We start from the raw sequence: 12,450 nt of genomic DNA, 5'->3' as shown, positions 1-12,450 counted from the left end.
AGATAATAGGAGCTGCAGATACACACAGGCAATAAAATAATCTGCTTTGAAAATCTTCATCTTTATGTTACTCTCCTACTGAGCAACCTACTTGGGATCTTTCCCATCTGTGTTGTCAAGTGCAAGCTTGTCTGCCGTATGTCCAGGCCTTCGAAACGAATCAGTCTCCAGTCTGTTCACCCCTCTGTGGCATCTCTACTGTTGCCAAGCTAAGCTGTTTGTCATTCCTTACATTTGTAAAGACTCTGTGTAGGTAAGTATAGCATTTCTTGTTCTAGGGATGAAACCTAGAGTTTGGCCAGTCCACTCCATTCACCTCCTCCAAAAACCAACCAGTGCCAGGCTCCACCTGAACCCATTCTTTCCTCAGGGGTTGTCTTATGAATTGCTGGTCATTTAAGGACTGGTGTCTTTCTACATCCACAAGAAGCTCTAAAATAATTAGCATCACATTCAGCACATGACATGAGATTAATACATGTTAGAAGTCTGTCTACAAGCATTGAAGTGTATGGCCAAATATATGTCCATCTTGGAGTTAAAGCTGTAACCACAGAATAAAGTTTGTCATTTTTCCTGGAAAGCGTAGCAAATGAAAGATACTTGCTCATACATACAAGAGAGCAAGTGTCCCCACACACTATGAAGCCAGAGTAAAAAAATAAAAAACTGGATTACAAAAGATCCCTAAACAAAGCACCAATAAGAAAAATAATATATCTCACTGTGAACACAACAGATACACCAAATTAAGCATCATCTAATTCACAGGCTGATAGCTTATTTAATAAAAAGAAAATTCAAAACTGTATATTCAATATAATGAAAAATATATAAGTAAAATTTATATACATGCATATATAAGATTTGCATATACACATATTTACAAACTGTATGTATATAGATGCTAGCAGCATTTCTGAGTGGTCTGTTTATAGGATTTTAATTCTTTTCCTTATGTAAACTTTCTCTGTATACAGTAAAACTATGTAAGTATGCATTACTTGCATGATACAAAAAAGACATGAAACCTTCTTTACAATAAAAGAAACCATCAAAAAACATAGAGGCAACCAACCAAGTAGAAGAAGATATTTGCAAACAACCTCTGATAAGGAGCTAATATCCAAAATATATAAGAACTTATCGACAAAAAGTCAAACGATGCAATTACAAAATGGGCAGAGGATCTGAACAGACACTTTTCCTAAGATAAACAAACAGCCAACAAATACGTGAAAAGATGTTCAACTTCACTGGCTATTAGGGAAATGCAAACCAAAACTACAATGAGATGCCACCCTACATTTGTTATTATCAACAAGACAAGTAATAACAAGTGTTGGAGAGGTTGTAGGGAAAAAAGAACCCTTATATACTGCTGGTGGGAATGTAAATTGGTAGAGCCACTACTGAAAACAGTATAGAGGTTACTCAAAAAAGTAAAAATAGAAATACCATATGACCCAGCAATCCCTCTGTTGGGTATCTATCTAAAAAGTCTGAAAACATTTATCTGTAAACATATATGCATCCCGGTGTTCATTCATGGTGGCCAAGACATGGAAACAATCCAAGTGTCCTTCCATAGATAATTGGATAAAGAAGAGGTGGTGCTTGTATACAGTGGAATATTATTCAGCCATAAAATAAAAGATGAGTTTCCTTCTTGCCAAATGCCACCAACATGGTATTCAGGCACTTCATGGATTGGTCAGGTATCCCATATCTCCTTTGGGCCTCATGCTGGGAAGCTGGTCACGATTGTGGATGTTATTAATCAGAACAGGGCTTTGGTTGATGGACCTTGCTCTCAAGTATGGAGCTCACTGACTTCATTCTCAAGTTCCCACACATTCTCCATTAAAATTATGTCCAATAAGCATGGCAGAAGGCAGATATCAATATAAAATGGGCAGTCATGAGATAGGCCAAGGAGATTGAAGCCAGAGAAAAGAAATCCAAGATGACAGAATTTGATTATTACAAAGTCATGAAGGCAAAGAAATGAGGAACTGAATAATCAAGCTTACATTTAGGAAGCTTCAAAAGGCAGCTCCCAAAAAAAGCACCTGCTGCTAAAGGTACAACTGCAACAGTTGCTGCAAAGATTCCAGAAAAAAAAAATATGACTGCTTCAGGCAAGAAAGCTCCAACTCAGAAGGTTCCTGCCCAGAAAGATGCAGGCCAAAAGGCAGCACCTCCAAAAGCTCAGAAGAGTCAGAAAACTCCAGGCTAGAAAACACTTGCTCTAAAGACATCTGGCAAGAAAACATAAGAATACAAGAGGCTATTATAAAAGTAATAAAGGTGTTTTTTTTTTTTTGGCATGTTGGAAAATATTTTTAAAAAGAAAGAAATAAAAGATGAAATACTGCCATTTATGACAACATGGATGGATCTTGAGATTATCGTGCTAAGTGAAATAAATCAGAAAAAGTCAAGAACCATATGATTTCACTTATATTTGTAAATAAAAATGAAAGTAACAGACAAGACAAATAAATGAACAAAACCTCATAGACACAGACAACATTATAGTGATTACCATAGGGAAAGGGGGAAGGGAGAAAATAGAAAAGGATAAAAGGGTCAAATAAATGGTGACAGAAGGAGATTTGAATTTGGGTGGCGAACACACAATACAATATACAGTTAATGTACTATAGAATAGTACACTTGAAACCTATATAATTTTATTAACCAATATCACCCCAATAAATTTAACTTAAAAAAGAAAAAAAAAACCTAAAACATAAAATATTTACCTGAAATACAGTACAGCAGTTGGTTTTCAAATACACTTCTGCTACATAAACACAATGTGGAAATTTAACTTAATCAGCATCTAATACAGCCAAAGAAGAAAAGGGGCTTTAGAAGTGAAAGATTCTAAAAACAACTCAAAACCAATTACTGTTTTTAATCTTGAGCCAATATTTGAATACGTATTATTTATAGTCATAATTTTCAATGATCAAAGCAGTCTTCCCTTCCCCATTGTCAAAACAAAGAAAAGAAACAAACTTGCTGAATCCACATTTTAAATGCACACAGAGAATGAGCACATGTTTTTTTTTTTTCCCTCATCTGTAATGGTATGTTGTTGATTAGAAGAAAAATGAAGGCAGAGAAGTGTCAGAAACAGAAGTACAATGCTAATCTTTAATCTCCTGCCTCAGTGCTATGGAGAGATTGCCTTACACTCCCATCCAAAAGCAATTTAATAATCTCAGTGTTTCTGCAAGGAAGAAAAGGGTTTTGGGAACAAATCTATTTCAGGAGTGGGCCTTTGTGAAGAATAAACTGACTTTCCCTCTGAAGCTGATAAAGTGGTAATAGTGGGAAACAGTGGAAATTATAGGGGTTTTGGTACTGTAGTCAGGTGCTTTTTAATGAATTGCCCTGGGCAAACATACCTAATTAGCCTTCACTATTCATTCTGCTACTTCCCACATCTTTGCAAATTGGTTCTCACTTTTATGTCTTAATAAGCTAGAAACAGTGGACACCCTTTTCATTTTTAATTTTTCAAAATCTACCTAGCCATATGTCATTTCTAAAGACAACCTCTTTGTTTGGGTTGTTGGTTCCTTTAGCAAAGACAGAAATAACTCAGGGGTCTCCCAGTTTTTCCCTTCTTTTTCTTCCACTGTATTCCAGTTGGTTGTCTGTTTTCATCCAAATGGATATGTAGAAAACTTGATGGGCGACTCCAAAGTAGCCATATTTTCACCTTCTCAGGAAAAGGAAAACTGTTCTTTAAAACTGAGCATTATTTAAAAAATAAGAAAAAGTACAAAATAAATAAAACTGAACCTTACTACCTCCCATCACTGCACTAATACACTTGGGCTGCATCTCTTCCTAAAGATAATGAAGAAGGTGGAAGTAATTTGGAACTTTTTTTTTAAATTATAGTTGACATACAATATTATATTAGTTTCAGGTGTACAACACAGTGATTAGACATTTTATGTAACTTATGAAGTGATCATCCAGATAAATCTAGTACCCATCTGACGCCATACATAGTTATTACAACACTACTGACTATATTCCCCATACTATACTCTACATCCCCATGACTATTTGTAACTACCAATTTGTACTTCTTAATCCCCTCCCCTTTCACCCACTCCCCGCTCCCCAATCTGATAACCACCAAAATGCTCTCTGTATCTATGAGCTTTTTTCTGTTGTTTATCCTGTTCCCTAGATACCACATATGACATTTATGTTTCTCTGTTTGACATACTCCACTCAGCACAATACCCTCCAGGTCCATCCACATTGTTGCAGATGGCAAAATTCCATTCTTTTTTACGGCTGAGTAATATTCTAGTATATACGTACCACCTCTTCTTTATCCATTTATCTATCGATGAACACCCAGGTAGCCTCAGTATCTTGGTTATTATAAATAATGCTGCAGTGAACATATGAATTCTCATGTCACTTCAAAGTAGTGTTTTGGTTTTCTTCAGATAATAACCTGAAGTGAGATTACTGGGTCCTTCTTTGTATCTTGTTATAGCCTTTGTTTTAAAGTCCATTTTGTCTGATATATGTATTGTTACACAAGTTATTTTTGTTTGTTTCCATTTTCATGCAACATCTTTTTTTCATTCCTTTACTTTTACTTTATGTGTGTCTTTCTATTTGAACTGAGTCTCTTGTAGGCAGCAAGTGGAAGGGGCTTGTTTTCTTATCCATTAAGCCACTCTATCTTTTGACTGGAGCATTTAATCCACGTACATTTAAAGTAATTGTTGATAGATAAAGTTATTGCATTTTATTATTTATAATTTTTTATCTTTTTTTTTCTTTTTCTTTCTTCTTCTTAAAGAAGTCTAACATTTCCTGTAATACAGGCTTGGTGGTGATGAACTCCTTTAGCTTTATTTTGTCTGGGAAAATCTTTATCTGTTTTAATTCTAAATGATAGCTTTGCTGAGTAGAGGAATCTTGGTTGTAAATCCTTGCTTTTCATCACTTTGAATATTTCCTGCCAATCCCTTCTGGCCTGCAAAGTTGGAAATCTGCTGACAATCTTTTGGGGGCTCCCTTCTAGGTAACTAATTGCTTTTTTCTTGATGCTTTTAAGATTCTCTCTGTCTTTAACCTTTGGCATTTTAAATATGATGTGTCTTGGTGTGGGCCTGTTTGGGTTCACCTTGTTGGGACTCTGCACTTTCTTGGCTTGTATGTCTATTTTCTTTGCCAGGTTAGGGAGATTTCTGGCATTATTTCTTGAAATAGGTTTTCAATTTCTTGCTATCTCTCTTCTCTTTCTGGTATTGCTTTGATGTGAATGTTGGTATGCTTGATATTGTCCTAGAGTCCCCTTAAACTATTATAATTTTTTTGAATTCTTTCTTCTTGTTGCTGTTCTGATTGGGTGTTTTCTGCTACCTTATTTTCTAAATCGCAGATTTGATCCTCTACTTTATCTAATCTGCTGATGATTCTTCCTAAGGGATTCTTTATTTCAGTTATTGTATTCTCCATTTCTGACTAATTTCCTTTTGTTTTCTATCTTCATTTTTATGTTTTCTATCCCTTTTTTTTAAGTTCTCACTGAGTTCATCCATCCTTCCTTTAAGTTCATTGACCATCCTTATAAGCAGTATTTTGAACTCTACATCTGGTAGATTGCTTGTCTCCATTTTGTTTAGTTCTTTGTTTAGAGCTTTGTTTGGTTCTTTTGGACATGTTTCTCTGTCTTCCCATTTTGGCTCCCTATTTGTGCTTGTTTCTATGTATTAGGTAGGCTACTATATCTCCTGGTTTTAGTAGAGTGGCCTTATATAGTAGGTGTGCTATGTGTCCCAGTGTCAATGTCTTCCCTGGTCACCTGAGCCAGGTGTTCCAGGTATGTCCCTTGTATGTGTCGTGTGTGCCCTCCTGTTGTAGTTGAGCCTTGGTTGCTGTTTTCTCATCAATGGGAGGGATTGACCCTTGGCCTGATTAGTTGTAAGGACTGGCCATGACCAGTAGAGGAGTTGTTGTTCAGCGGCTGACCCTACAGAGCAGGATTCATTTTAGCAGGGCTCTGGCACCTATCCTGTCTGCCCTTTGGGTGTGTTGTCCTCAGATGTGACCCCGGGTGGTGCTCCAGCTTAGACTGAAGCCAGCTACCAGTTGTGCACACTGGTGCCTCCTGGTAGAAGACCTGCTGCAGGCCAAGTTTAGCTGCAGCCTATGCTCCGCCCAGGGCCACCTGGCATGAGCCACCAAGCAATCTAAAGATTGCCGCCACTGATGCTGGACTTGGAAGTGCCTTGAGAGACCAAACCACAGACTAAGGCCAACTGCTGCTAGTGCTGGGTTTGGGGTTGCTCAGCAAGAGGTAGGGGCATGCCAAGGCCAGATGCTGCTTGTGTAGATTTTGTGAACCTTTGAGAAATTTTAGGAAAGTTCACAGCATGCGCCACATCAGGCCATTTATATGGAAAATCCACTGGACGCAGCTTGGGTGGGCCCACAATGTGGGAGGAGTGGTGTCTCAGGGAATTACCAGGGTGGGGTGACTTTGTTAGAGAGTTTGATGGAGACTAAGGTATGGTGACTGCTGGTGGGGGGTGGCTCAACAAAGGAACAGCACCATTGTCTGGGAGAAAGCTGCTCCTCCAGCACTTGCCCTGAAACCAGACAACTCGGTTCCTCCCCATATGTCCTGGGAGCCTTTTGAGCTCCTGCCCCAGTGCTGGAGCTCAGAGTGAGTCCATCAGCAGGTAAGTCCATGCACTGGCCCATTAAGAGGGACACCTGGGACTTCCGTAACTCTCTGTCTAACTCAGCCACAGTCTCAGCTGATTTCATATCCAGATTTTGTAGGGCCTTCTCCTTCTTGCACTGGAACCCTAGGATGGGGAGTCTGGTGTGATGTTGGGACCCCTCGCTCTTCCAAGGGAATCTTCATAGCCGAGATACTCCTCCTGATTTTTAACCATCACATGCAGTGTGATACCAACCCATTCTTTGTCTCCACCCCTCCTACCAATCTCAAGGTGGCTTCTTCTGTATATCCTTAGTTGTAGGACTTCTTTTCAGCTAAACTTTAGGCAATATTCAATGATGGCTATTCTGTAGTTTAGTTGTAATTTTGATGTGGTCATATGAGGAGACAAACACAGCACCTACCAACTCTGCCATCTTGACCAGTATCTTCCATTTGAACTTCATTGTTCTTTTTTTTATTGGCTTTATTGAAATATAGAATATAATAGACAATTAGTTGCTTGTATTTACTTTGTACAATTCAATGAGGTTTTTTTTTTATTATAGTTGGCATGCAATAATATACCAGTTTCTGTTGTATAGCATAGTTATCAGAGATCCACATAACTCACAAAGCGATCACACCGCTAAATCTAGTACCCATCTTCCCCCTTACATATTTATTACAACATTATTAGCCATCTTCCCCATGCTACACTCTACATCTCTATGTCTAATCTGCAACTATCCATTTGTACCTCTTAATCTCTTTACCTTTTTGCCATTCACCCCACAACCCCCCTTTCATCTAGTAGCCCTCAAAATATTCTCTGTATCTATGAGTTGTTTCCGTTTTTGTTGTTGCTGTTGTTTATTTTGTTCTTTAGATTTCACATGTATGTGAAATCATGTAGTATTTATCTTTCCCTGTCTGACTTACTTAATTCAGGGCAATACCCTCTAGGTCCATCAAGGCAATATGTTTTTCCATCCCTCTCTTTTAGTCTGTCTGTGTCTTTTAATCTGAAGTGAATCTCTCGTAGGCAGCATATGTCTTGTTTTCTTATCCATTTAGTCATTCTGGTGGTTGAAGCACTGAATTCTTTTCCATTAGAGGTAGTTGTTGATAGAAATGTAGTTATTATCATTCTTTATTCCTGTTTTTGATACATGGCTTTTCTTCTTAAAGAAGTCCCTCCAACATTTCCTGTAATACTGGCTTGGTGGTGATAAATTCCTTTAGCTTATTTTTGTCTGGGAAGCTCTTTATCTGTCTTTTGACTCTAAATGATTGCTTTGCTGGATAAAGAGTTCTTGGTTGTAGATACAAGATTTTCATCACCGAATATTTTGCGCCAAGCCCTTCTGTCCTGCATAGTTTCTTTTGAGAAATCAGCTGCCAGTGTTGTGGGTGCTTCCTTTAGGTAACCAACTGCTTTTCTCTTGATGCTTTTAAGATTCTCTCTTTGTATTTAAGCTTTGGCATTTTAATTATAGTGTGTCATGGTGTGGGCTTCTTTGGATTCCTGGTTTTGGTGACTCTCTGAGCTTCCTGATGTTTTATTTCTATTTCCTTCAGAGTGAAGTTTTCCATCATTATTTTTTCAAATAGCTTTTCACCTTCTTGTTTTCCTTCAAGTACCCCTATGACACAGATTTTTTACATTCATGTCCCATAGGATCCTTAAATTATTATTATAGTCTTGCCTTCTTTTTTCTTACTGTTCTGATTGAGTGTCCTTGGTTTCCCCATTTTCTATATTGATGGTTCAATCCTCTTCTTCCTCTACTCTTTTGATTCCCTCTAATATACTCTTCATCTCAGATGATGTGTTCTTCATTTCTGACTAGTTCTCTTTTATAATTTTTATTTCCATTTTTATGTTTTTTATCTCTTTGTTAAAGTTCTCACTGAGTTCATCTACACTTCCCCTAAGTTCATTGAGCATCTTTATAACCAGAGTTTTGAACTCTGCATCTGTTAGATTTTTTCTGGATCTCTGTTCTGTTCTGTTCTCTCCTATGGTTTCTTCTTCTTTGTCTTCCCATTTTGGCTGCCTTTCTGTGTTTGTTTCTATGTACTAAGCAAAGCTCTTAAGTTTCCCTGTCTTATTAGTTCGGCTTTATGAAGTAGGTGTCCAGTGGGACAGACCTGAGTGGGGTTCAGCTGCAGGCCAAATTCAGACCCAGGCTGTGCCCCTGTTAAGATTCAGCAAGCAATCCACTGATGCCGGGCTTATAGCTGCCTCAAGAGGCCATGCCAGAAACCATGGTCAGCTGCCATCAGTGTGAGTCTAGGTATTGCTCAGCAAGGGGCACCTGACACGCCAAGGATACAACTGGATGTGACATGCGTGGGGCCGCAAGTTGGAAAAAGTGGAGTTTCAGGGAATCGTCTAGGTAGAGCAACCTCTGTTATCCAGTTTGATGACATCTCAGTTATGGTAGTACCTTGTCAGCACACTGGAAGTGGGGAAGGCTCAAAAGAGGAACAACGGACACTGCTGGCACTTCTGCACAGAGTGAGTCTCACCTCCGGCACTTGCTCCGACAACTCAGTGTCCCCTGTAAGTCTCCAGTGCCCTTGCACAGCCAACCAGGCACTGGTGCTCAGAGTGAGGAGGTCTGTCATCACAAAAGTCCACTCATGGACATGGTCTTTTTAAGAGGCATCTGCAGCTGCTGGCTGCCACCACTGCAGCTTCTGTTCCACTCAGCTGCTCAAGCCCAGGTAAACTGTGTCCTCACCCTGTTTTACCTCTTCCCATTGCAGGGTGATTTCTTATTTCTCTCCCTAGTTGTAGGGCTTGTTCATCTAGATCCCAGGTGATTATTCTTGCTGTTTGCTCCTTATTTCTGTCACAGCTTTAATTTGGTTACAAGAGGGATGAACAGAGACTCTATCATATACACCATTTTTTCTACCTTCCTCCTGCTTTATTCTTTTGTTCTTTTATTTTGCTTTTTTTTAATTGATTTGTGTGAATCCTTTTATATGTTAAAGGCATTAATTCTTTGACAAAGTGTTCTATGTATTTTTTCATTTTGCAGTTTCTCTTTTAATTTCGTTAATAATATTTGTGGGGATGGAGAAATTTTAAATTTTAGATAAATTCATCACATCTTTCTCTTATGTTTTCTGAGGCAGTATAATATAATTTAATATCTGGGTCTTTGAAGTCAGACAGATTTGGACTTGAATCCTAGCTCTCTTTATATCTGAGTGTAAAGACCTTTGAGAAAATGATTAAGCTTTTCAGATATTTGTCTCCATCTATAAAATGGAGATAATAATGCTTCCTTCAAAAGACTATTATGCAAAGTATATGTGAAGTACATACAAAAGAGTTTAGTCCAGTGACTGGTACATTAATGCTCAATAAGTTTTAGTTATCGTTAGAAGACATAATAGTAATATTATTTTATAAAGGATCTTTCTACAAAATTTTTATTTAAATATACACATATTTCTCCTGTATTTAAATGTATAAATAAAAACATAAATCTTTATTTTAAGCATAATGATAACACTGAAACAGTTTCATATGGATGAAAATTTGAATTTGAATAATATAAATTCAAAAGCTATTATTGGGGATTTTGAAGCCTTATGGAAATTTAATCTACTGGAAATTAATTTATTTTTAAGTATAGTCTCTGTTTAATGGTTAAAAGTTATTTTATGAAGGTATTTATTCTTTATTAAATCATTCCATCTTTACTTTTAGTGCATAAAATAAATTACTGACTATGGAAGAAATCAAATAGATATTTTTCATATTCATGTGTGGTCTAAAAGTGTTAATTAAAAAATAATTTTAGAGATTTCATAAAAACATTAAGGAAAGAAACCACAGCTCCCTTTTCAATACTTTCCTCTCATTCAATTCCTATCCAGAAAAGATGGCCATGTTTGTAAGGTTTAAGACCACAAACCAAGGTACTGAAACAAGATGGAAATGGAAGGTAAGGAAATCAAAGAGCATTTAACAATACATCAAGATATGTTAGCACCTCTCTCTCTAATGAAGAAAGCAACTCTTTTATATATTATACTAAATAAAATCTATTCATGGCATTCATAAGATAGCATCAAAGTCTGTTAATGATGTCCAATGGCTATTGTGTTATTCAGGTGTCTGTTGGCATATTGCTTGATATAACTGAATAATGAAGCAGTACCTGCAGTACAGTGTATTTAGGAATTAGTTTGATGTTTCATTAGTATTTGTTATGAAAAGGACAGATAATAGAAAGATTGCCCTGCTGCCTCATAGTAGAAACCTCTCAAGTGATGGCTGAATGAGGTAAAAGCTCATCTGGAAATTCAGGTAATCTGCCCCTTCTTTCTTACTTCCCCTTTCCATGAGAATTTCTTTCATTTACTTTGTGCTATCTGTGGCAGAAATATGTAGAAAATTACTGTTAAGACTGGAATTACAATTTCTTTACCTGAATTATAGTCTTTCAGAATTAAACAGCAGCCCTTTAAGTAGAGACCTATCTACAAAAACAACCCCAAAAACATCAAGCACTGACATTGTTCTTGACTTGAAGATACTTTTTGGTAACAAAGTGAGGTTAATATCTAAAAGGTAATACAGAATACTTGCTAATAACCTCAGTAGTGAAGTAAGAGGGAAAAATTCAAAGGCAGTCTTCCTTTCTTAAGGAAAATGACAATTTCTTGGTGACTTAAAAAATAATTTTTAAAATTAATAAAGTATAACATTTTTTGTTCAGTTCATTATACCTCAGGTAAGATTCCTTTTTAAGACTGCAGGTACATAGTGCATTTAGAATCAGATTTAGAATAATAGCATCTAGATTTGCGTAGGTCAACCTGGTGTCTGTTAGCATAAATCACTTGAGGGAATGTAACCTTACTGGCAAAGGTAGCACCAGATGTCTTAACATATAATTATGGGCTGAGCAGTATTAAAGTACATCTTATTTCAAAGTCATTGCCACCTCTGACCTTTTTTACTCTGATATAAAGGGAATAACGCGGGCTTCTTTAAGTCAAGTGATCCCATCAGTATCTGGTCTCTTCCAGAATGAAGAATAAATCCTAGCCCAAGGTGGTTGTTAGGATAAAATAGACCAATCTGTGTGTCAGCCCGTACTTTGCTGCTGCACATAGGTTAACTCTTCTTATTCACATTCGTCTTTTATTGTGACAAAATATACATAAAATAAATTTTACCATTTTAATCATTTTTACATCTACAATTCAGTGGCATTAAGTACATTCACATTGTTGTGCAACCATCTCCACTAGCCATCTCAAGAAATTTTTCATCATCTCAAACAGAAATTCCGTAGCCATTGAATAAAAATGCTCATTCTCCCCTCACCTTAGCCTCTGGAAACCACCATTCTACTCTCTATCTCTATGAATTAGTCTACTTTAGAAACCTCATATAAATAAAATCATGCAATATTTGTTCTTTTGTTTGTGGCTTCTATCACTTATCATAATGTTTTAAATTTTATGCATGTTATAACATGTATCATTATAGACACACACACATATCTTGCATTATGTTTATCCATTAATTTGTCAATGGACATTTAAATTACATTATTTTTTTTAATGTTGCAAACAAGTGACTGGAATGCTTGTACCTGGACCGTCCGGAGTAAAGCCCTCAATCTTGGTATGTTATATTTGCTTATGATTCATCCTTCCCTCCCACCTTTATAATGGTTCATTGTGAACGAATT

The 12,450-nt window shown here is 37.0% G+C and overlaps 1 pseudogene; it reads left to right on the top strand.

Annotated features, from left to right (window-relative positions):
• The first annotated feature begins 1,666 nt into the window (after window positions 1-1,666).
• On the top strand, window positions 1,667-2,239 carry LOC120593677 (60S ribosomal protein L14-like; annotated as a pseudogene).
• Window positions 2,240-12,450: the final 10,211 nt, after the last annotated feature.

This window comes from Pteropus medius, unplaced genomic scaffold (genome assembly GCF_902729225.1).
Source record: "Pteropus medius unplaced genomic scaffold, Ma_sr-lr_union100, whole genome shotgun sequence".
Classification (NCBI taxonomy): Eukaryota; Metazoa; Chordata; class Mammalia; order Chiroptera; family Pteropodidae; genus Pteropus; species Pteropus medius.
This window is presented reverse-complemented; position numbering and strand designations above follow the sequence as displayed.